The sequence below is a fragment of the Zingiber officinale genome, chromosome 1B (assembly GCF_018446385.1).
Source record: "Zingiber officinale cultivar Zhangliang chromosome 1B, Zo_v1.1, whole genome shotgun sequence".
Classification (NCBI taxonomy): Eukaryota; Viridiplantae; Streptophyta; class Magnoliopsida; order Zingiberales; family Zingiberaceae; genus Zingiber; species Zingiber officinale.
Window position 1 is genome coordinate 7,965,612 of NC_055986.1, and position 24,438 is coordinate 7,990,049.

Consider the following 24,438-nt stretch of genomic DNA (forward strand, 5'->3'; position numbering starts at 1 on the left):
ACCCAATAATATTTTTATTTTTTATCTCAACATTTTAATTAGTTTGTCGTTAAAACCTTAATAGCAAATTAGAAAAATCCATGCAGCCACTGAGATCAATCGACTTGATCACCACCACGAAGCACCTCCATCACCATCCACCGCTGCGCAACTCTGGGCTACTCAGGGGCAACAGTGGGTTCGAAACAACCATCTGCTTCACCACCACTATCGTATCATCTATTGCTTCTTCTCAGGCACCTTCCTCGGCCCCTTTTTCCTCCTGAGCTTGCCCATCGTGTTTGGCCTCTATTGGGATCAGCTTTGCGGTTGCATCCTTCCTTCTTAGTGGCTCCTTTCGTTGCTATGGGGTGGCTACATCTTCAATACTAGAGATTCTTCGTTAACATTAAACATTAGGGGATGTAGCTCAGATGGTAGAGCGCTCGCTTTGCATGCGAGAGGTACGGGGTTCGATACCCCGCATCTCCAACATTTATTAACTCTTTTAATTCCAATAATTTTTTTTATTTTTTAACTCAACATTTTAATTGTTTGGTCATTAAAACCAATAACCCAAATAGAGCTCCATTCGTTTATTACCTTCTAAGCCAATAATATTTTTATTTTTTATCTCGACATTTTAATTGGTTTGTCATTAAAACCTTAACAGCAAATTAGAAATATCCACGCAGCCACTCAGATCAGTCGACTTGATCACCACCACGAAGCACCTCCATCACTATCCACCGCTGCGCAACTGAAGGCTGCTCAGGAGCAACAATAGGTTTGAAACAACCATCTGCTTCACCACCACTATCGTTTGTTGCTTCTTTTCAAGCACCTTCCTCGGCCCCTATTTCCTCCTGAGCTTGACCTTCGTGTTTGGCCTCTATTTGGGAACAGATTTGTGGTTGCGTCCTTCCTTCTTAGTGGCTCCTTTCGTTGCAATGGGGTGGCTACATCTCCAATACTAGAGATTCTTTGGTAGCATTAAAAATTAGGGGATGTAGCTCAGATGATAGAGCGCTCACTTAGCATGCAATAGGTATAGGGATTGAAACCTTGCATCACCATTTGTTTAACATTTTATGCCAATAATTTTTTTTTATTTTTTATCTTAACATTTGAATCGGCTTGTCATTAAAACCAATACCCTGAATAGAATTCCATTCGTTTGTTACCTTCTAAGACCAATAATATTTTTATTTTTTATCTCAACATTTTAATTGGTTTGTAGTTAAAACCTTAATAGCAAATTAGAAAGATCCACGCAGCCACTCAGATCAATCGACTAGATCACCACCACGAAGCACCTCCATCACCATCCATTGCTGCGCAACTCTAGGCTACTCAGGAGCAACAGTAGGTTCGAAACAACCATCTGCTTCACCACCACTATCATATCGTCTGTTGCTTCTTCTCAGGCAACTTCCTCGGCCCCTATTTCCTCCTGAACTAGACCATCATGTTTGGCCTCTGTTTGAGATTACCTTTGTGATTGCGTCCTTCCTTCTTTGTGGCTCCTTTCATCGATATCGGGTGGCTACATCGCCAATACTAGAGACGCTTCGTTAGCATTAAATATTAGGGGATGTAGCTCAAATGGTAGAGCGCTCGCTTAGCATGCGAGAGGTACGGGGATCGATACCCCGCATCTCCATTTGTTTAATTTTTTATGCCAATATTTTTTTTTATTTCAACATTTTAATCGGTTTGTCATTAAAACCAATAACCCAAATAGAGCTCCATTCGTTTATTACTTTCTAAGCCAAAATAATATTTTTATTTTTTATCTCAACATTTTAATTGGTTTGTCGTTAAAACCTTAACAACAAATTAAAATGATCCACACAGCCACTCAGATCAATCGACTTGATCAACACCACGAAGAACCTCCATCACCATCCACCGCTGCACAACTCTAGGCTACTCAGGAGCAACAGTAGGTTCGAAACAACCATCTGCTTCACGACGACTATCGTATCGTGTGTTGCTTCTTCTCATGCTCCTTCCTCGGCCCCTCTTTCCTCCTGAGCTTGACCATCATGTTTGGCCTCTGGTTGGGATCAGCTTTGTGGTTGCATCCTTCCTTTTTAGTTGCTCCGTTCGTTACTATGGGGTGGTTACATCTCCAATACTAGAGATTCTTCATTAGCATTATAGGGGATGTAGCTTATATGGTAGAGTGCTCGCTTAGCATGTGAGAGGTATAGGGATTGATACTCTGCATCTCTATTTGTTTAACCATTTATGCCAATAATTTTTTTTATTTTTTATATCAACATTTGAATCGGTCTGTCATTAAAACCAAATACCCCGAATAGAGTTAATATTTTTATTTTTTTTTCTCAATATTTTAATTGGTTTATCATTAAAACCTTAATAGCAAATTAGAAAGCTCCACGCAGCCACTCAGATCAATCGACTTGATCACCACCACGAAGCATCTCAATAAGCATCCACCGCTGCGCAACTCTAGGCAGCTCAGGAGCAATAGTAGGTTCGAAACAACCATCTACTTCACCACCACTATTGTATCGTCTGTTGCTTTTTCTCAGGCACCTTCCTCGACCCCTATTTCCTCCTAAGCTTGACCATCGTGTTTGGCCTCTGTTTGGTATCACCTTTGTAGTTGAGTCCTTCCTTCTTCGTGGCTCCTTTCGTCGATATCGTGTGGCTACATCTCCAATGCTAGAGATGCTTCGTTAGCATTAAACATCCTGGGATGTAGCTCAGATGGTAGACCTTAACTTTTAATGCCAATAATTTTTTAATTTTTTATCTCAAAATTTTAATCGGTTTTTCATTAAAACCAATAACCCAAATAAAGCTCCATTCGTTTATTACCTTCTAAACCAATAATATTTTTTTTTTGTCTTGACATTTTAATTGGATTGTCGTTAAAACCTTAACAGCAAATTAGAAAGATCCATGCAGCCACTCAGATCAATCTTGATCACCACCACAAAGCACCTCCATCACCATGCATCATTGCGCAACTCTAGGCTGCTCAGGAGCAACAGTAGGTTTGAAACAACCATATGCTTCACCACCACTATCGTATCGTCTGTTGCTTCTTCTCAGCTACCTTCCTCGACCCCAATTTCCTCCTAAGCTTGACCATTGTGTTTGGCCTCTGTTTGGGAGCAGCTTTGTGGTTGCATCCTTCCTTCTTAGTGGCTCCATTCGTTGCGATGGGGTGGCTAAATCTCCAATACTATAGATTCATAGTTACCAAAAACATTAGGGGATGTAGCTCAGATGGTAGAGTGCTCGCTTAGCATGCGAGAGGTATTCGATCGATACCTTGCATCTCCATTTGTACCTTAATTTTTTTTTTTTTATTTCAACATTTTAATCGGTTTGTCGTTAAAACCATAAACCCGAATAGAGCTCCATTCGTTTATTACCTTCTAACCCAATAATATTTTTATTTTTTATTTCAACATTTTAATTAGTTTGTCGTTAAAACCTTAATAGCAAATTAGAAAGATCCACGCATCCACTGAGATCAATCGACTTGATCACCACCACGAAGCACCTCCATCACCATCCACCGCTGCGCAACTCTGGGCTGCTCAGGGGCATCAGTAGGTTCGAAACAACCATCTGCTTCACCACCACTATCGTATCATCTATTGCTTCTTCTCAGGCACCTTCCTCGGCCCCTTTTTCCACCTGAACTTGCCCATCGTGTTTGGCCTCTATTGGGATCAGCTTTGCGGTTGCATCCTTCCTTCTTAATGGCTCCTTTCGTTGCTATGGGGTGGCTACATCTTCAATACTAGAGATTCTTCGTTAGCATTAAACATTAGGGCATGTAGCTCAGATGGTAGAGCGCTTGCTTTGCATGCGAGAGGTTCGGGGCTCGATACCTCGCATCTCCACCATTTGTAACTCTTTTAATTTCAATAAATTTTTTTATTTTTTAACTCAACATTTTAATTGTTTTGTCATTAAAACCAATAACCCAAATAGAGCTTCATTCGTTTACTACCTTCTAAGCCAATAATGTTTTTATTTGTTATCTCGACATTTTAATTGGTTTGTCATTAAAACCTTAACAGCAAATTAGAAATATCCACACAGCCACTCAGATCAATCGACTTGATCACCACCACGAACCACCTCCATCACCATCCACTGCTGCGCAACTCAAGGCTGCTCCGGAGCAACAATAGGTTCGAAACAACCATCTGCTTCACCACCACTATCGTTTGTTGCTTCTTCTCAGGCACCTTCCTCGGCTCCTATTTCCTCCAGAGCTTGACCTTCGTGTTTGGCCTCTATTTGGGAATAGATTTGTGGTTGCGTCCTTCCTTCTTAGTGGCTCCTTTCGTTGCTATGGGGTGGCTACATCTCCAATACTAGAGATTCTTTGGTAGCATTAAACATTAGGGGATGTAGCTCAGATGATAGAGCGCTCACTTAGAATGCAATAGGTATAGGGATTGAAACCTTGCATCTCCATTTGTTTAACATTTTATGCAATAATTTTTTTTTATTTTTTATCTTAACATTTGAATCGGCTTGTCATTAAAACCAATACCCTGAATAGAATTTCATTCGTTTATTACCTTCTAAGACCAATAATATTTTTATTTTTTATCTCAACATTTTAATTGGTTTGTAGTTAAAACCTTAATAGCAAATTAGAAAGATCCACGCAGCCACTCAGATCAATCGACTAGATCACCACCATGAAGCACCTCCATCACCATCCATTGCTGCGCAACTCTAGGCTACTCAGGAGCAACAGTAGGTTCGAAACAACCATATGCTTCACCACCACTATCATATCGTTTGTTGCTTCTTCTCAGGCACCTTCCTCGGCCCCTATTTCCTCCTGAGCTAGACCATCATGTTTGACCTCTGTTTGGGATCACCTTTGTGATTACATCCTTCCTTCTTTGTGGCTCCTTTCATCGATATCGGGTGGCTACATCGCCAATACTAGAGACGCTTCGTTAGCATTAAACATTAGGGGATGTAGCTCAGATGGTAGAGCGCTCGCTTAGCATGCGAGAGGTACGGGGATCGATACCCCGCATCTCCATTTGTTTAATTTTTTATGCCAATATTTTTTTTTATCTCAACATTTTAATCGGTTTGTCATTAAAACCAATAACCCAAATAGAGCTTCATTCGTTTATTACCTTGTAAGCCAAAATAATATTTTTATTTTTTATCTCAACATTTTAATTGGTTTGTCGTTAAAACCTTAACAACAAATTAGAATGATCCACACAGCCACTCAGATCAATCGACTTGATCTACACCACGAAGAACCTCCATCACCATCCACCGCTGCACAACTCTAGGCTACTCAGGAGCAACAGTAGGTTCGAAACAACCATCTGCTTCACCACCACTATCATATCGTGTGTTGCTTCTTCTCAGGCACCTTCCTCGGCCCCTTTTTCCTCCTGAGCTTGACCATCATGTTTGGCCTCTGGTTGGGATCAGCTTTGCGGTTGCATCCTTCCTTCTTAGTTGCTCCTTTCGTTGCTATGAGGTGGCTACATCACCAATACTAGAGATTCTTCGTTAGCATTAAACATTAGGGGATGTAGCTCAGATGGTAGAGCGCTCTCTTTGCCTGCGACAGGTACGGGGTTCGATACTCCGCATCTCCATTATTTGTTAACTTTTTTAATGCCAATAATTTTTTTTATTTTTTATCTCAACATTTTAATTGTTTTGTCATTAAAACCAATAACCCAAATAGAGCTCCATTCGTTCATTACCTTCTAAGCCAATAACATTTTTATTTTTTATCTCGACATTTTAATTGGTTTGTCATTAAAATCTTAACATCAAATTAGAAAGATCCACGCAGCCACTCAGATCAATCGACTTGATCACCACCACGAAGCACCTCCATCACCATCCACCTCTACGCAACTCAAGGCTGCTCAGGAGCAACAATAGGTTCGAAACAACCATCTGCTTCACCACCACTATCGTTTGTTGCTTCTTCTCAGGCACCTTTCTCGGCCCCTATTTCCTCCTGAGCTTGACCATCGTGTTTGGCCTCTATTTGGGAACAGATTTGTGGTTGCATCCTTCCTTCATAGTGGTTCCTTTCGTTGCTATGGGGTGGCTACATCTCCAATACTAGAGATTCTTTGGTAGCATTAAACATTAGGGGATGTAGCTCAGATGATAGAGCGCTCACTTAGCATGCAAGAGGTATAGGGATTTAAATCTTGCATCTCCATTTTTTTAACATTTTATGCCAATAATTTTTTTTTATTTTTTATCTTAACATTTGAATCATTAAAACCAATACCCTGAATAGAATTCCATTCGTTTATTACCTTCTAAGAACAATAATATTTTTATTTTTTATCTCAACATTTTAATTGGTTTGTAGTTAAAACCTTAATAGCAAATTAGAAAGATCCACGCAGCCACTCAGATCAATCGACTAGATCACCACCACGAAGCACCTCCATCACCATCCATTGCTGTGCAACTCTAGGCTACTCAGCAGCAACAGTAGGTTCGAAACAACCATATGCTTCACCACCACTATCATATCGTCTGTTGCTTCTTCTCAGGCACCTTCCTCGGCCCCTATTTCCTCCTGAGCTAGACCATCATGTTTGGCCTTTGTTTGGGATCACCTTTGTGATTGCGTCCTTCCTTCTTTGTGGCTCCTTTCATCGATATCGGGTGGCTACATCGCCAATACTAGAGACGCTTCGTTATCATTAAACATTAGGGGATGTAGCTCAGATGGTAGAGCGCTCGCTTAGCATGCGAGAGGTACGGGGTTTGATACCTCGCATCTCCACTATTTGTTAACTTTTTAAATGCCAATATTTTTTTTATCTCAACTTTTTAATCGGTTTGTCATTAAAACAAATAACCCAAATAGAGCTCCATTCGTTTATTACCTTCTAAGCCAAAATAATATTTTTATTTTTTATCTCGACATTTTAATTGGTGGTGTTTGGCCTCTATTTGGGAACAAATTTGTGGTTGCGTCCTTCCTTCTTAGTGGCTCCTTTTGTTGCTATGGGGTGGCTACATCTCCAATACTAGAGATTGTTTGGTAGCATTAAACATTAGGGGATGTAGCTCAGATGATAGAGCGCTCACTTAGAATGCAATAGGTATAGGGATTGAAACCTTGCATCTCCATTTGTTTAACATTTTATGCCAATAATTTTTTTTTTTTATCTTAACATTTGAATCGGCTTGTCATTAAAACCAATACCCTGAATAGAATTCCATTTGTTTATTACCTTCTAAGACCAATAATATTTTTATTTTTTATCTCAACATTTTAATTGGTTTGTAGTTAAAACCTTAATAGCAAATTAGAAAGATCCACGCAGCCACTCAGATAAATCGACTAGATCACCACCATGAAGCACCTCCATCACCATCCATTGCTGCGCAACTCTAGGCTACTCAGGAGCAACAGTAGGTTCGAAACAACCATATGCTTCACCACCACTATCATATCGTTTGTTGCTTCTTCTCAGGCACCTTCCTCGGCCCCTATTTCCTCCTGAGCTAGACCATCATGTTTGGCCTCTGTTTGGGATCACCTTTGTGATTGCGTCCTTCCATCTTTGTGGCTCCTTTCATTGATATCGGGTGGCTACATTGCCAATACTAGAGACGCTTCGTTAGCATTAAACATTAGGGGATGTAGCTCAGATGGTAAAGCGCTCACTTAGCATGCGAGAGGTATGGGGATCGATACCCCGCATCTCCATTTGTTTAATTTTTTATGCCAATATTTTTTTTATCTCAACATTTTAATCGGTTTGTCATTAAAACCAATAACAAAAATAGAGCTCCATTCGTTTATTACCTTCTAAGCCAAAATAATATTTTTATTTTTTATTTCAACATTTTAATTGGTTTGTCGTTAAAACCTTAACAACAAATTAGAATGATCCACACAGCCACTCAGATCAATCGACTTGATCTACACCACAAAGAACCTCCATCACCATCCACCGCTGCACAACTCTAGGCTACTCAGGAGCAATAGTAGGTTCGAAACAACCATCTGCTTCACCACCACTATCATATCGTGTGTTGCTTCTTCTCAGGCACCTTCCTCAGCCCCTTTTTCCTCCTGAGCTTGACCATCATGTTTGGCCTCTGGTTGGGATCAACTTTGCGGTTGCATCCTTCCTTCTTAGTTGCTCCTTTCGTTGCTATGAGGTGGCTACATCACCAATACTAGAGATTCTTCGTTAGCATTAAACATTAGGGGATGTAGCTCAGATCCCCTATTTTTATCTCAACATTTTAATTGTTTTGTCATTAAAACCAATAACCCAAATAGAGCTCCATTCGTTCATTACCTTCTAAGCCAATAATATTTTTATTTTTTATCTCGACATTTTAATTGGTTTGTCATTAAAATCTTAACATCAAATTAGAAAGATCCACGCAGCCACTCAGATCAATCGACTTGATCACCACCACTAAGCACCTCCATCACCATCCACCGCTGCGCAACTCAAGGCTGCTCAGGAGCAACAATAGGTTCGAAACAACCATCTGCTTCACCACCACTATCGTTTGTTGCTTCTTCTCAGGCACCTTTCTCGGCCCCTATTTCCTCCTGAGCTTGACCATCGTGTTTGACCTCTATTTGGGAACAGATTTGTGGTTGCGTCCTTCCTTCATAGTGGCTCCTTTCGTTGCTATGGGGTGGCTACATCTCCAATACTAGAGATTCTTTGGTAGCATTAAACATTAGGGGATGTAGCTCAGATGATAGAGCGCTCACTTAGCATGCAAGAGGTATAGGGATTTAAACCTTGCATCTCCATTTTTTTAACATTTTATGCCAATAATTTTTTTTTATCTTTTATCTTAACATTTGAATCGGTTTGTCATTAAAACCAATACCCTGAATAGAATTCCATTAGTTTATTACCTTCTAAGACCAATAATATTTTTATTTTTTATCTCAACATTTTAATTGGTTTGTAGTTAAAACCTTAATAGCAAATTAGAAAGATCCACGCAGCCACTCAGATCAATCGACTAGATCACCACCACGAAGCACCTCCATCACCATCCATTGCTGTGCAACTCTAGGCTACTCAGCAGCAACAGTAGGTTCGAAACAACCATATGCTTCACCACCACTATCATATCGTCTGTTGCTTCTTCTCAGGCACCTTCCTCGGCCCCTATTTCATCCTGAGCTAGACCATCAAGTTTAGCCTTTGTTTGGGATCAACTTTGTGATTGCGTCCTTCCTTTTTTGTGGCTCCTTTCATCGATATCGGGTGGCTACATCGCCAATACTAGAGACGCTTTGTTATCATTAAACATTAGGGGATGTAGCTCAGATGGTAGAGCGCTCGCTTAGCATGCGAGAGGTACGGGGATCGATACCTTGCATCTCCATTTGTTTAACTTTTAATGCCAATATATTTTTTTATCTCAACATTTTAATCGGTCTGTCATTAAAACCAATAACCCAAATAGAGCTCCATTCGTTTATTACTTTCTAAGCCAAAATAATATTTTTATTTTTTATCTCAACATTTTAATTGGTTTGTCGTTAAAACCTTAACAACAAATTAGAATGATCCACATAGCCACTCAGATCAATCGACTTGATCTACACCATGAAGAACCTCCATCACCATCCACCGCTGCACAACTCTAGGCTACTCAGGAGCAACAGTAGGTTCGAAACAACCATCTGCTTCACGACCACTGTCGTATCCTGTGTTGCTTCTTCTCATGCACCTTCCTCGGCCCCTTTTTCCTCCTGAGCTTGACCATCATGTTTGCCCTCTGTTTGGGATCAGCTTTGCGGTTGCATCCTTCCTTCTTAGTGGATCCTTTCGTTGCTATGGGGTGGCTACATCTCCAATACTAGAGATTCTTCATTAGCATTAAACATTAGGGGATGTAGCTTAGATGGTAGAGTGCTCGCTTAGAATGTAAGAGGTATAGGGAATGATACTCTACATATGTAATCCATTTGTTTAACCATTTATGCCAATAATTTATTTTTATTTTTTATCTCAACATTTGAATTGGTTTGTCATTTAAACCAAATACCCTGAATAGATTTAATATTTTTATTTTTTATCTCAATATTTTAATTGGTTTGCCATTAAAACCTTAATAGCAAATTAGAAAGCTCCACGCAGCCACTCAGATCAATCGACTTGATCACCACCACGAAGCATCTCAATAAGCATCCACCGCTGCGCAACTCTAGGTTGCTCAGGAGCAACAGTAGGTTCGAAACAACCATCTGCTTCACCACCACTATCGTATCGTCTGTTGCTTGTTCTTAGGCACCTTCCTCGGCCCCTATTTCCTCCTAAGCTTGACCATCATATTTGGCCTCTGTTTGGTATCACCTTTGTAGTTGAGTCCTTCCTTCTTCGTGGCTCCTTTCGTCGATATCGGGTAGCTATATCTCCAATGCTAGAGATGCTTCGTTAGCATTAAACATCCTGGGATGTAGCTCAGATGGTAGACCTTAACTTTTAATGCCAATAATTTTTTAATTTTTTATCTCAAAATTTTAATCGGTTTTTCATTAAAACCAATAACCCAAATAAAGCTCCATTCGTTTATTACCTTCTAAACCAATAATATTTTTTTTTTGTCTTGACATTTTAATTGGATTGTCGTTAAAACCTTATCAGCAAATTAGAAAGATCCATGCAGCCACTCAGATCAATCTTGATCACCATCACGAAGCACCTCCATCACCATGCATCGCTACGCAACTCTAGGCTGCTCAGGAGCAACAGTAGGTTTGAAACAACCATATGCTTCACCACCACTATCGTATCGTCTGTTGCTTCTTCTCAGGTACCTTCCTCGATGCCTTTTTCCTCCTAAGCTTGACCATTGTGTTTGGCCTCTGTTTGGGATCAGCTTTGTGGTTGCATCCTTCCTTCTTAGTGGCCCCTTTCGTTGCGATGGGGTGGCTAAATCTCCAATACTAAAGATTCTTAGTTACCAAAAACCATTAGGGGATGTAGCTCAGATGGTAGAGTGCTTGCTTAGCATGCGAGAGGTACGGGGATCGATACCTTGCATCGTTTGTTTCTCAGTAGTTAGGGTAGTTCAGAATGTAATGTCCTATCTGCATCCACTGAGCTGCGGGCGTCCCCAAAAGAGAGCCCACAAAACCCAGTGGATGCAGGAGAGTGTATTCTTACCTGTAGCTCCTGTAGCTGCTGAGCTGAGGACTCGGTCATAGACGTTTGACCGAGCTGGAAGGCTGCAGCGACTAATGTAGCTGCTGAGCTGAGGACTCGACCATAGACGTTTGGTCGAGCCGGAAGCCTGCAGCGACTACTAGGTTTATGTGTTTTGTAGGGTATTAAAGTGTTGTTCTGAAAAATTTGGCCAAAAAACGAAAAGGCCTTAGTAGGCCTAGTCTTTTTGTTTCCCTTATTCGGCGGTCTGTGTTGTTGGTTAGTATGATTTATGTCGCCTTTCCCTTTCAATTTCAGTTGTCTTCCCCTTGTTCCCCGGACCCATGGGTCATCCCCCCCTTGCGGTCTGGCTGTCGGTCGGTCGTTGGCGAGGCCTGCAAGTCCTCTCTGTGGCTTGGTTACCTTCTCCATTTGTACCTTAATTTTTTTTATTTTTTATCTCAACATTTTAATCGGTTTGTCGTTAAAACCATTAACCCGAATAGAGCTCCATTCGTTTATTACCTTCCAACCCAATAATATTTTTATTTTTTATCTCAACATTTTAATTGGTTTGTCGTTAAAACCTTAATAGCAAATTAGAAAGATCCACGTAGCCACACAGATCAATCGACTTGATCACCACCACAAAACACCTCCATCACCATCCACCGCTGCGCAACTCTAGGCTGCTCAGGGGCAACAGTAGGTTGGAAACAACCATCTGCTTCACCACCACTATCATATCATCTATTGCTTCTTCTCAGGCACCTTCCTCGGCCCCTTTTTCCTCTTGAGCTTGACCATCGTGTTTGGCCTCTTTTGGGATCAGCTTTGCGGTTGCATCCTTCCTTCTTAGTGGCTCCTTTCATTGTTATGGGGTGGCTACATCTCCAATACTAGAGATTCTTCGTTAGCATTAAACATTAGGGGATGTAGCTCAGATGGTAGTGTCACTACAACAAAAACCTTCATAGACATCGGTTTTCCACCGGTGTCTATTTCATTTTCGACCGATGTCTATGAAGCCGATGTTAAAAGTCTGCCATTTTAGACATCGGTTTAAAACCGGTGTAGTATCACTTAACAACACCAGTCTTCGAATCGGTTATTAACCGGTGTAGTATCACTTAACGACACCGTTTTATCAACGGTGTAAAACCGATGTAATATTGTATGTTAATAACACCAGTTTTGGCAGCAGCAAATGACCGATGTAATATTAGTTAATAACACCGGTTTTGCAGCGGTGGAAAACCGATGTAATATGTATATTTTTTAACAGCGCATATTTGATTTCCGAAACAATGAAAAACCGACAATAACAAAAAAAAATACACAAATATTCACAAATTATACAAATATTCTTCATTCAATAATATCCATAAAATACACAAATATTCACAAATTATATAAATAATCTTCTTACAACAATATCCATAAAATACCCAAACATTCTTTTTACATCAAAAGCTAGCTAATAGATATCAAAATCAAGGTAGAACATTCTTTTAACACATCAAGGTAGAACCGCACTTCAAATGTAATCTAGCATGCATTCAGCCCACTCGAACCGCACTTCATCAATTTCAACTCTGGAGTACTTGAGATTTGTAAACTGTAAAAACACATAAATCCACCATATGTCAAATAACTAAAACAAATGTGTACATGTATCAAATAAAATAGAATACTGAGTTTTTAAAGGCTACTGTGCAAGATAACGAATATAACATAGAATCTAAAACTTTCATATATGACACTTAGTATATGCTGCTTAGAATATAACATAGATAATTTGCTCCTTCTAATTCAAGTGTACAGATTGATAAGAACCGACAGCATCATACAACAACTTACTAGGCATGATAATGGTTGAACAAAGAAATATGACTACACAACAAATCTAGTGAAGCATAGAAGAACAAAGCTACCTCTGATGAAGAGATATACTATTTATTGTACTACCTCTGATATCATCTTGGTATCCTGAATATCCTGCACTAAGCCCCCTATTTTCTGTGATTTCTGCTACCAACCACAGCAGCAAGGAATGCGGCAAGAAGGCAGCTGCCTCCTTAGTTCAGCACCCAAAATAGCAAGTTAGAGCTTCCTTTTGGGTCCATTCAATCCTCTAGTAAGTAGAAACTATTTTCCCTTTGGTTTATGATGGATTTGGAGTGTCTTGACCTAAGATATAATCCTCTTGTAGCCCTCTATATTAAAGGCCAGCATACATGGAAAATTGCAATGTTTACTTGAAGTAACAGGGTAGGTAAACTTTACTTGTAGTTTTTATTCATTTGCTTCATGTAGGAGTAGATTCTAGTAAATTCCCACACATTTAATGTTTAATGATCGGCTAGGGATAAGATTAGGGATCAACATGATCATTTCCTCCCTATAGCCATGTGGTAGAGGTCGAGCTTGTAGCCTAAATAATGTAGTTAGGGGTCTCTATCTGATTAATGAAAAACATGAATATAGGTAAAAACAAAAGAGGTGAGTAAAATAATGAAGAGGGGTTAAATCATAAAAACAAAGAGTTCCCTATTCTTGAGGTACCCACAGGCATATTGACACTCACTCTTACTTCTAGTTGAACTTGAAATTCATTGGTATAGCTAAATATGGTAATGGGTACCCTTTAGGTTTGATTACCCATTTATCTTAATAGGTTAGGTTAAATTCGAGTATCTATGTGTTAGATATTTAGAGGAAGTTGAGCAGGTTTAAAAAATGTAATCAATACTTTAATCCTAAGGTTACCATTTAAGATAGCTTATCCAGCCACTCTACTCACTGCAGCTCCTAATCTCTAATTCCTTTCTTCTTAGGCAATCATTTAGTCTCCAACTAGTATCTGGTTTGTAACAAAAGCATAGCATCCGGTTTGTAACTTATTTTAGGCAAATAAAGCAACCATATAAGCTTATGAAATGAGAGAATGCTACACTCATTAATGGTTGCATAAGGATTGCTTAAGTCAACATATAAATTTTCTTTAATGGGATGTAGGTCAATTAATATGGGTTGTTTAATTCATGTGTTTTATGTTGTGTGAATTGCTTAAGGTCATCCCTAAGCTACTGTACATGCTATGTCAGAGCTAAATTCGTCCCAATTTGTGTGGGTTCTTTTCTCCTTTTCACCTAAGCCATATGCATAAACCATGTACATATTAAGTAGAAGCAACTAGTTTTCACTCTTGTGAAACAAAACATCTAATGCTTTTTGTAAACGTTTACATGCTATCAAATTAAGAGTGTCAAGTTTTGATTGGAAGTGTGGATGTTTCTAGCGGTATACAACTTTCTGAAGAATCAAACATAATCAGATACACCGCTACAATGTGATAGTGTACATAAGCATATCACGCATAACAAGCCACAAGTCCTATCAATCTACCATTAATTATGTACTTACATTCATAGTATTGGTTCAAGTCATATCTAAGTTCATGTCGATCTCTTCACATTTATAAATTTTTCAAATAATTAATATTAGCTTCTGCAAATGATGTTGCCCCTACAGATAAAAACATTCATTGGACAATAAAGGTTGAGAAAAATAACCACCTCAAAGTTTCCTTTCAGTTCTGATTCGAGCTTTTTGGTGAGACTCTCGTTGTACAATTCCTCGTAAGCCAACTGAATCTGCTTTCTTTGGGTGGCATTTCTATGCGCTAAAATGTTGATCAGTGTCTTCTCATTAGTTCCCCATCCTGACACATGTAGATGTCGCGGTAAGGCTATTTAGCTTATACAAAATTTGCTTCACTATTTCTTCATAAATTTATATATGCTATTCAAAACTAGTGTATCTGAGCAAGGTATCGAAATACACTGTAGAAGAACTTGCATCTCTCTTATGCACAATGACATTATATGAGGCCTTGATGAACCCATTGCTAGACATTAGGCTTCAAAGGGACAAGGCTTCAGGGATGGACAAACAGAACACTTTTGCAAACTCTTACAAGGAGATTTCCAAAGAACATAACAATACTAGGAAACATAAATAACACATGGAAATGAAGACTATAATCTCTGTGCTCCTCTTTTATGAGTTTCATTATGGAATATCACATTATCAAAGATTTGAAAAATCAATCTTCTATCAATTATTAAAAGAAGAAAAAATCTATGTAAATCAATTGGACAAGAAGAAAACAATTTCATATATCAAAACAATTATTTGCCTGATCCATTAAATAAAAAAAAACTCATTTCTTGAAGATTTCTTCCTTGGTCTATGTTATGATCACAAAAACTATCAGAGATAACAAGTTCATATCACTTAGAAAGATGAAACCTCTCTATTTTCTGGGAAATATGTAGATTTATTTCTGATCGGTGTTAAAAAAAAGTAATCTTGAACTCATAGAGGAATGATCTAAGCATTAGATCTGCATACAACTATGTGCTATTGCTACAGATTGCTGATCGGCGTAAAAAAAAGTCATCTTGAACTCACAGACAAATGATCAAGCATTAGATCTGCAGATACCTCATTAGATCTAATGATCAAGCATTAGATCTACACTCATTAAGATAAGATCCATATAGTTAAGCCCAAATAATTAAGACAAACACATCATGATTAACATGATAAAGGTTAATTATATTAAAATTAACAACCCCGACAATATAGGCGATGGAAGATTGCAGTGATGCTTATTTCTCCAAAAAAAAAATGCCTTTAGTGTTGGGCATGAATGGCATCATCACATGGACAGAAGACGAGTGTGGTCCTCTATTGTCTTTAAAGACTCGCTTCAAAAAAATATATGGGAAAATGACTTTCCATAACCTTCATTATAGATAAACAAATACCTTCATAATCCCATATATTGAGGAAGCCATCCTCAGCAGCTCTTCTAAAAATTGATGCTTTATCAAGAAACCACTGGAATAAAGTTAAAAGAACAGTAAGTTATAGAAGCAGTTAACAGAAGTATTCCAATGCTAATAATATAGTAATACAGCATGCCTGAACATAGAGAACAACAACCTTGTGACCATCAAGTTTGTGTACTGGTGCACCAACACCACCAGAAGTTAGGTTACGTTGATCAAACATATGCACAGACTTATCAACAAACCTGAGTAAAAATATGATCATAGATAAAGAAATGCTAAGGCTGCATATAATCACTGACTCACAAACTCAAGACATCATGTTTATAGGAGAAAGTAACAAAATACTGCCTAAGAACCAGCAGAGGTTACAGAATGGGAACAAATAAACATCAAGAATATACGTAGTCACCAGCTCTCCTCATTGCAGCGATAACTCGTCGATAAAGATCAATTTTTAGCACAGAAAGGTCTTCCACCCACCAGTCCTGACAATGCATCATTAATTTTCCTAATCTGCTATCACATTCTAAGTGAGCTAAACCAGAAACCAAATCAAAAGAAATCTGTAAACGATGTTGCAGGGGAAAATTCATTGAGTGGAAATTACCCAAAGATTTCAAATCAACTTCTCACGAAGACACAAATTCGACTCTAAATCATTCCGAAACCCTCCAATTAGGAACCAAAACTTCAAGGAAAGCTCGAATCACTTCTGACCTCTCTGTGTCCCATTCTAACAAACAGGTAACGTGCAACTCTCTACAACTTGTTCATCATGGAAAACACAACACAACTCAACCTCAAATCATCGAACACCAGCCAAAATCTCTAGGAAAACCTACTGTGAACACATCAGAAATCACTGTCAAACAATTTTGGGTAACATACGCAAACCAAGCAGTAACCTTCAACCGAAACCTCCAACAAGAACACATCCCACCGAGAATAATCCAACCCGAATCGTATACAAAGAAAAACCAATCAAACACATCCACAGAAGAGGAAAACATATCGAAAGCGTCTACAAAAGAAGTAAATCAAAACATCTCCAGGAAGAACAATCAAAGCCTTTACCAGAAGAAAACCAGTCGAAATCCATACCAAATCCTCACTTTCTATAGGTTTTCCACCCCACTATACCTCATGGATTTCGAGTTATCACAGGTAGATACACTTGCCTCTTTCTTCTTCGTCTCGCCTCCACTCGTCCTCGCGTTGTGCCCCGTCAGCTGTGGCGCCGCCTGCGAAGCTCAGCTAGGCAGCGAAATGGCGCGACGAGTGGCTCTGTCGACTCGGGAAAAATGGAAAGAAGAGAAGGGTCGGCGGAATCGGGCAGGGAGATGTGACGAGGAAATGAACCCACTGTTCAAAGGGGACGGCGACGGCGAGAAATCGAGGGAGCGGAAGTTGAGGCGGCGCCAGCAGCTAGGGTCGAGGGAGGCGCGGTACCAGGACTTGCAGACGAAGGGGACGGCGGAAGGGGAAGAGGGAGATGAGGCTGAGGTTTAGGTTTAGGTTTAGGTTTATGCTGAGAGAAGGGGCACGATATTGGTTTAGGTTTGGAGGGAATTTTGTGAAGTCTTGTAAATTTTGGCCGGTGAAAAAATTAAATTATTTTTTTTTGGTTCATTAACATCGGGTTTTAAAAACCGCTGTTAAAACCGGTGTCTATTAACAAAAAAAAGGTGCTCATAGACACCAGCTAAAAAACCGATGTCTATGAGCGAAAATCTGCGCTCATAGACACCAGTTTTTAGAAAAATCGGTGTAAAATACTCAAAGACATCGGTTTTTGCTTAAAACCGTTGTTGTTCCACCGATGTCTATGAGGGTTTTTCTTGTAGTGTGTGCTCGCTTAGCATGCGAGAGGTATAGGGATTGATACCTTGTATCTCCATTACTTTAACTTTTTATGCCAATAATTTTTTTTATTTTTTATCTCAACATTTGAATCGGTTTGTCATTAAAACCAATATCCCGAATAAAGTTAATATTTTTATTTTTTATCTCAACATTTTAATTGGTTTGTCGTTAAAACCTTAATAGCAAATTAGAAAGCTCCACACAGCCACTCAGATCAATCGACTTGATCACCACCATGAAGCACCTCAATCACCATCCACCGCTGCGCAACTCTAGGCTGCTCAGGAGCAATAGTAGGTTCGAAACAACCATATGCTTCACCACCACTATCATATCGTCTGTTGCTTCTTCTCAGGCACCTTCCTCAATATTTTCTCCTGAGCTTGACCATCGTGTTTGGCCTCGTGTTTGGCCTCTGTTTGGTATCACCTTTGTAGTTGAGTCCTTCCTTCTTCGTGCTACTTTCGTCGATATCGGGTGGCTACATCTCCAATTCTAGAGATGCTTTGTTAGCATTAAACATTGGGGGATGTAGCTCATATAGTAGAGCGCTCGCTTAGCATGCGAGAGGTACGGGGATTGATACCCTGCATCTCCATTTGTTTAACTAATTTAATCTAATAAATTTTTTTATTTTTTATCTCAACATTTTAATTGGTTTGTCATTAAAACCAATAACCTGAATAGAGCTCCATTTGTTTTTTACCTTCTAAGCCATAATATTTTTATTTTTTATCTCGACATTTTAATTGGTTTGTCGTTAAAACCTTAACAGCAAATTAGAAAGATCCACGCAGCCAATCAGATCAATCGACTTGATCACCACCACGAACCACCTCCAACACCATCCATCGCTGTGCAACTCTAGGCTGCTCAGGAGCAACAGTAGGTTCAAAACAACCATCTGCTTCACCACCACTATCATATGTTGCTTCTTCTCAGGCACCTTCCTCGACCCCTATTTCCTCCTAAGCTTGCCAATCGTGTTTGTCCTCTGTTTGGGATCAGCTTTGTGGTTGTATCCTTCCTTCTTAGTGGCTCCTTTCGTTGCTATGGGGTGGCTACATCTCCAATACTAGATATTCTTAGTTAGTATTAAAGATTAGGGGATGTAGCTGAGATGGTAGAGTGCTTGCTTAGCATGTTAGAGGTACAAGGATCGATACCTCGCATCTCTATTTGTTTAGCTTTTTATGCCAATAATTTTTTTTATTTTTTATCTCCACTTTTTAATCAATTTGTCGTTAAAACCAATAACCCGAATAGAGCTCCATTCGCTTATTACCTTCTAAGCCAATAATATTTTTATTTTTTTATCTCTATAATTTAATTGGTTGGTCGTTAAAACCTTAATAGCAAATTAGAAAGATCCACGCAGCCACTCAGATCAATCGACTTGATCACCACCACGAAGCACCTCCATCACCATCCACCGTTGTGCAACTCTAGGCTGCTCAGGAGCACCAGTAGGTACAAAACAACCATCTACATCATCACCACTATCGTATTGTCTGTTGCTTCTTCTCAGGCACCTTCTCGACCCCTATTTCCTCCTGAGCTTGACCATCATGTTTCGCCTCTGTTTGGGATCACCTTTGCGGTTGCGTCCTTCCTTCTTCATGGCTCCTTTCATCTATATCGGGTGGCTACATCTCCAATGCTAGAGATGCTTTGTTAGCATTAAGCATTAGGGGATGTAGCTTAGATGGTAGAGCACTCGTTTAGCATGCGAGTGATACGAGGATCGATACTTGCATCTCCATTTCTATACCCATTTTATCTCAATATTGTTTTTTATTTTTTATCTCAACATTTTAATCGGGTTGTCATTAAAATCAATAACCCGAATAGAGCTCCATTCGCTTATTACATTCTAAGCCAATAATATTTTTATTTTTTATTTTGACATTTTAATTGGTTTGTCTCCATTTCTTTAAGTTTTTATGTCAATATTGTTTTTTATTTTTTATCTCAACATTTTAATCGGCTTGTCATTAAAATCAATAACCCAAATATAGCTCCATTCGTTTATTACCTTCTAACCCAATAATATTTTTATTTTTTATCTCGACATTTAAATTGGTTTGTCGTTAAAACCTTAACAGCAAACTAGAAAGATCCACGCAACCACTCAGATCAATCGACTTGATCACCACCACGAAGCACCTCCATCACCATCCACCGCTGCGCAACTCTAGGCTGCTCATGGGCAACAGTAGGTTCGAAACAACCATCTGCTTCACCACCACTATCGTATCATCTATTGCTTCTTCTCAGGCACCTTCCTCGACCCCTATTTCCTCCTGAGCTTGACCATCATGTTTGGCCTCTATTTGGGATCAGCTTTGTGGTTGCGTCCTTCCTTCTTAGTGGCTCCTTTCGTTGCTATGGGGTGGTTACTGTTGAAATCAATAGGTAGATAAAAGAAATAATATAAAGCTTTTTTTGATAATCTTATCATTCAAGCCAATAGGTTTATTTATACAAATTGTCCAAAACAATAATGGAAAGATTAAATAATGCATACAATCATAATAATTATAAACATAGTAATATAATAGACTTAGAAATTTGATTTTCCCTATTTGATTCATGTCGATCTTAATTGTGTACCAAATATAATAAATATTAATTAATTGAAATCAATTAGAGTTTATTTCCATTATTGTCATTACCCCTCGATAAACTCAACAGGAGTGTCTGAACGTTGAGTTAGAGTGCTAACTTGGTGAAATGTTGTCTAGATAATGGCTTAGTAAATATATCAGCAATTTGATCTTCCGTAGAGATATAAGAAACTGAAAGTTGTCGAGTCGCCACACGCTCGCGAACAAAATGAAAATTAATCTCTACATGCTTGGTACGAGCATCAAAAACAGGATTTGTCGCACGATAATTTGCTCTAATATTATCACACTAAAGTTTAGGCGCAACAATTAGGAAAAAGTGCAATTATGAAAAAAGAGATTATAGCCAAATAATTTCTGATGTTGCTTTATATTCAGCTTTATATTCAGCTTCAGTACTCGAGCGAGAGACTGTAGGTTGCTTCTTTGAAAGCCAGGAAACAAGATTTCACCCAAGAAATATAGCATATCCACTAGTAGAACGTCTACTTTAGGAGATCCAGCCCAATCTGCATCACTATAGGCAATCAACTCTCGTGAAGACTGACGATATAAAAGAAGACCATGTAGAATAGTGCCTTTGAGATATCGAAGAATTCTGTTAAGACCTTCCTAGTGATGTTCAGTAGTAGCATGCATAAATTGACATGCATGATTCACAGCGAAAGCAATATCAAGTCGTGTAATTATGATATATTGTAGGGCGCCAATAATACTACGGTAGATTTGGGGGTTAGACATCAAAGAGGAGAATGAAGGTGCAGTGAAACCACCCTCAATAATTGGTGTGGAGATAGGGTGTGTACCATCCATTTTAGCTCGTTGTAGGAGCTCAGTAATCTATTTGCTCTAAGAGAGAAGACATCTTTCAGAATGTGAGAGAAACTCTATTCTAAGGAAAAAACGAGCATTGATTGCCAAGATCCCGAATAGGAAACTCTTGACAGATAAGATGTAGTAAAGGAGTAATGTCGTTTTGATCACTACCAGTTATTAATATATCATCCACATAAATCAGAACAAATATTGAAAATTCCTCATTACATTTGTAGAATAGGGAAGAGTCTTTTTTTGAGCCAGAAAATCCCAGAGTATGAAGCCAGGTAGATAAACAATGAAATCATGCACGAGGTGCTTGTTAAAGACCATATATAGACTTCTGAAGTTAACACACATGTGTTGAAAGTTGCGGGTGGATGAATCCAGGAGGTTGCTCCATATAAATAGTTTCTTCAAAGTGTTCATGAAGAAAAGCATTGGAAACATCTAATTGACGTATTGGCCAATTGGAGCTTACAGCTATAGATAGTAGCAATCTGATAGTTGTAATTTTGACGAATGGACTAAAAGTATCATTAAAGTCAATACTTGACTATTGATTAAAGCCTTTAGCAACAATGCGAGCTTTGTAACGTTCAATAGAATCATCTGCATGATACTTAATTTGGTAAATCCATTTAGAGCCCACAATATTCATAGATGGGGTACGAGGGACTAAGCTCCAGGTTGCATTACGAAGAAGAGCATCAAATTCTATAGCCATCACAACACGCCAATTTGGATCTTTGACTGCCTGTGTAAAACTAGAAGGTTCAACAAAATTTGAAGAAGTAATAAGAGCACGTGGAAGAAGATAACGAGTGGAAACATGTTGACATCGTGCATAAATATCGCTTAGAGGAAGCATCCGCCGAGGAATATCATCATCAGAGCTACTCGGAGATGAGTGGTCAGACGGATGAGAATCAGAACTAGAGAGTGGATCACCACTAGCCGCCGAGTCTACAGGAACTTGTGGAGATGGAGTAGGACCTAAGATATCATCCCCCTTGTACTTTCAATTTGTCCTGATGAATCAATATGTGGAGCTTCTAGTATATTGCTTGGTAATATTAGATAGTTGTCTTGATTATATGAAGGAGAATCTGAGGTAGCAACTGCAAATGGAAATAAACATTCATCAAAAGTAACATGTCGAGAAATATATATCCGGCCAGTCAAAATATGGAGGCAACGGTACCCATGATGCAAATTACTATAACCAAGGAAAACACATTGTAAAGATCGAGGGTTTAACTTGTGCTTAGAGTAAGGTCGTAGTCAAGGATAACATGCACAACCAAAGATACGAAAGAAGAAGTAATCTGGAAGACAATTATAAAATCTTTCCAAGGGACACTTATTTTAAAGTAGTAGAGTGGGTAAACGATTGATAAGGTAGACTGCGGTTTGGACGACATCATCCCAAAATTTAAGTGGAACCGAAGCATGATTAAAAAGAGCTAAGGTAGTTTCAACCACATGACGATGTTTTCTCTCGGTGGATCTATTTTTTTCAGGACTGTAGGAACAAGAGACTTGATGGATGATGCCAGAGGAAGTAAGATGACGATGAAGCGCTTGAGACTCTTCACCCCAATCAGAATGAAGGGAGAGGATTTTACGATCAAAATAGCGCTCAATTTGTTTTTTAAAGCGACAAAAATTATCAAAGAGGTCAGACTTTCTTTTTATATGAAAAATCCAAGTAAACTTGCTAAAATTGTCAATAAAAATAGCATAATAAAGAAACCCTTAATTAGATAGACTAGGAGCAGGACCCCACACATCAATGTGAATAATTTCTAAAGGAAAACTAGAAGTGCTAGAAGAAGACACAAAAGGTAATTTATGAGATTTTGCTTTCATGCAAGCTTCGCATAAATGAGAAGAGGAGGCTAAAGAAATTGGTAAATCATACTGGTTAATGATATTCTGAACAACATGTAGAGACGGATGATCAAGACGTGCATGCCAAGAGAATTTATCAGTGCGTTCTCCAACAAACGCATTAGTATAGGTGGGCTGAAGATGATAAAGACCGTCTTTAATATTTCCTCGAAGTAGAATATTTTCTATTGTGGGATCCTTCATAAGGTAATGACGAGGATGAAATTCAAAGAACACATTGTTATCAAGAGCAAACGGATAGACGGAAAGCAAATTTTTAGTAATAGAAAGAACATGAAGAGTGTTGTGCATGCGAAAAGTACGACCACATGAGTAAAAAGATGTGTTTCCAATGTGAGTAATTTGCAAACCTGAGCATTACCTATTTGTACCATGTCGGGTCCATCATAAGGCAAAGCTCGTGTGAGAATATTATATTCCGGTGTAACATGATGAGTTGCTCCAGAATCCAGATGTCATCCTGGGTTCTCAAGAGTCGATCAAACAATATTAGGAGAGATAGAATGTGAGAATGCTCCAGTATGAGATGATTGGGCAGTAGAATGCCAAGAAGGTGGTGGTCGATTTGAAGATGCATGCTCTCCTTGTGAAATAGTTGTTTGTCCCAATGCTGCAGGACCACCAACAAAATTTGAGTCAAATCTTTTAGGACATTGAATACCTATATGTCTAACTCTTAGACAAATTTGATATCTTCTCTGACTATAAGACCAATCAAAACTTCTAGAGCAATGAATACCAGTATGATTAACGATGTGATAAATTTGACATCGATCTAACCTTTACTTTTGGCCACCTTGATGACGTTGAGTATCAGACATCGAAAATAAATAACTCGTCACTTGATAGTAATAGACCTTGCTGGAAGAATTTTCGGTGACTGGAAATAATACTTGGCACTAGAACCTTGCTATCCAACGGAAGCGACAAATCAGAAGCTTGGTGGATGGTGACGACCAATTGTTGTGGGTGGCAGAGAAACTTTTCGATGGCAATAAGAAAGTAGAGGATTTTCTGCGTTGACTTAGGCAGCTATCGGTGGTGAATAGAAGTACTTACTACTATGGAGAGGAATAAGACTCGAGAAAAGAGAGAAAAATAATACTCGAGAAAAATATAACGCCAGAAGAAAAGACAAAGAAAGAAAGAAAAATAAGACTCGAGAACATACTTTTTTTTCTCTCTGTTTTTTTTTTTTTTGCTTTTTTTTCCTCT

General features: G+C 38.8%; 4 non-coding genes across 4 annotated transcripts; all 4 read left to right on the forward strand.

The window, feature by feature from the left end:
- Window positions 1-398: 398 nt before the first annotated feature.
- On the forward strand, window positions 399-471 carry TRNAA-UGC. Its single transcript has one exon. It is a non-coding gene; the product is annotated as a tRNA-Ala (tRNA).
- A 1,098-nt stretch (window positions 472-1,569) lies between these two features.
- Window positions 1,570-1,642, forward strand: TRNAA-AGC. The gene has a single exon. It is a non-coding gene; the product is annotated as a tRNA-Ala (tRNA).
- Window positions 1,643-4,965: 3,323 nt separating this feature from the next.
- Window positions 4,966-5,038, forward strand: TRNAA-AGC. The gene has a single exon. It is a non-coding gene; the product is annotated as a tRNA-Ala (tRNA).
- A 1,670-nt stretch (window positions 5,039-6,708) lies between these two features.
- Window positions 6,709-6,781, forward strand: TRNAA-AGC. Its single transcript has one exon. It is a non-coding gene; the product is annotated as a tRNA-Ala (tRNA).
- The last annotated feature ends 17,657 nt before the right edge of the window (window positions 6,782-24,438 follow it).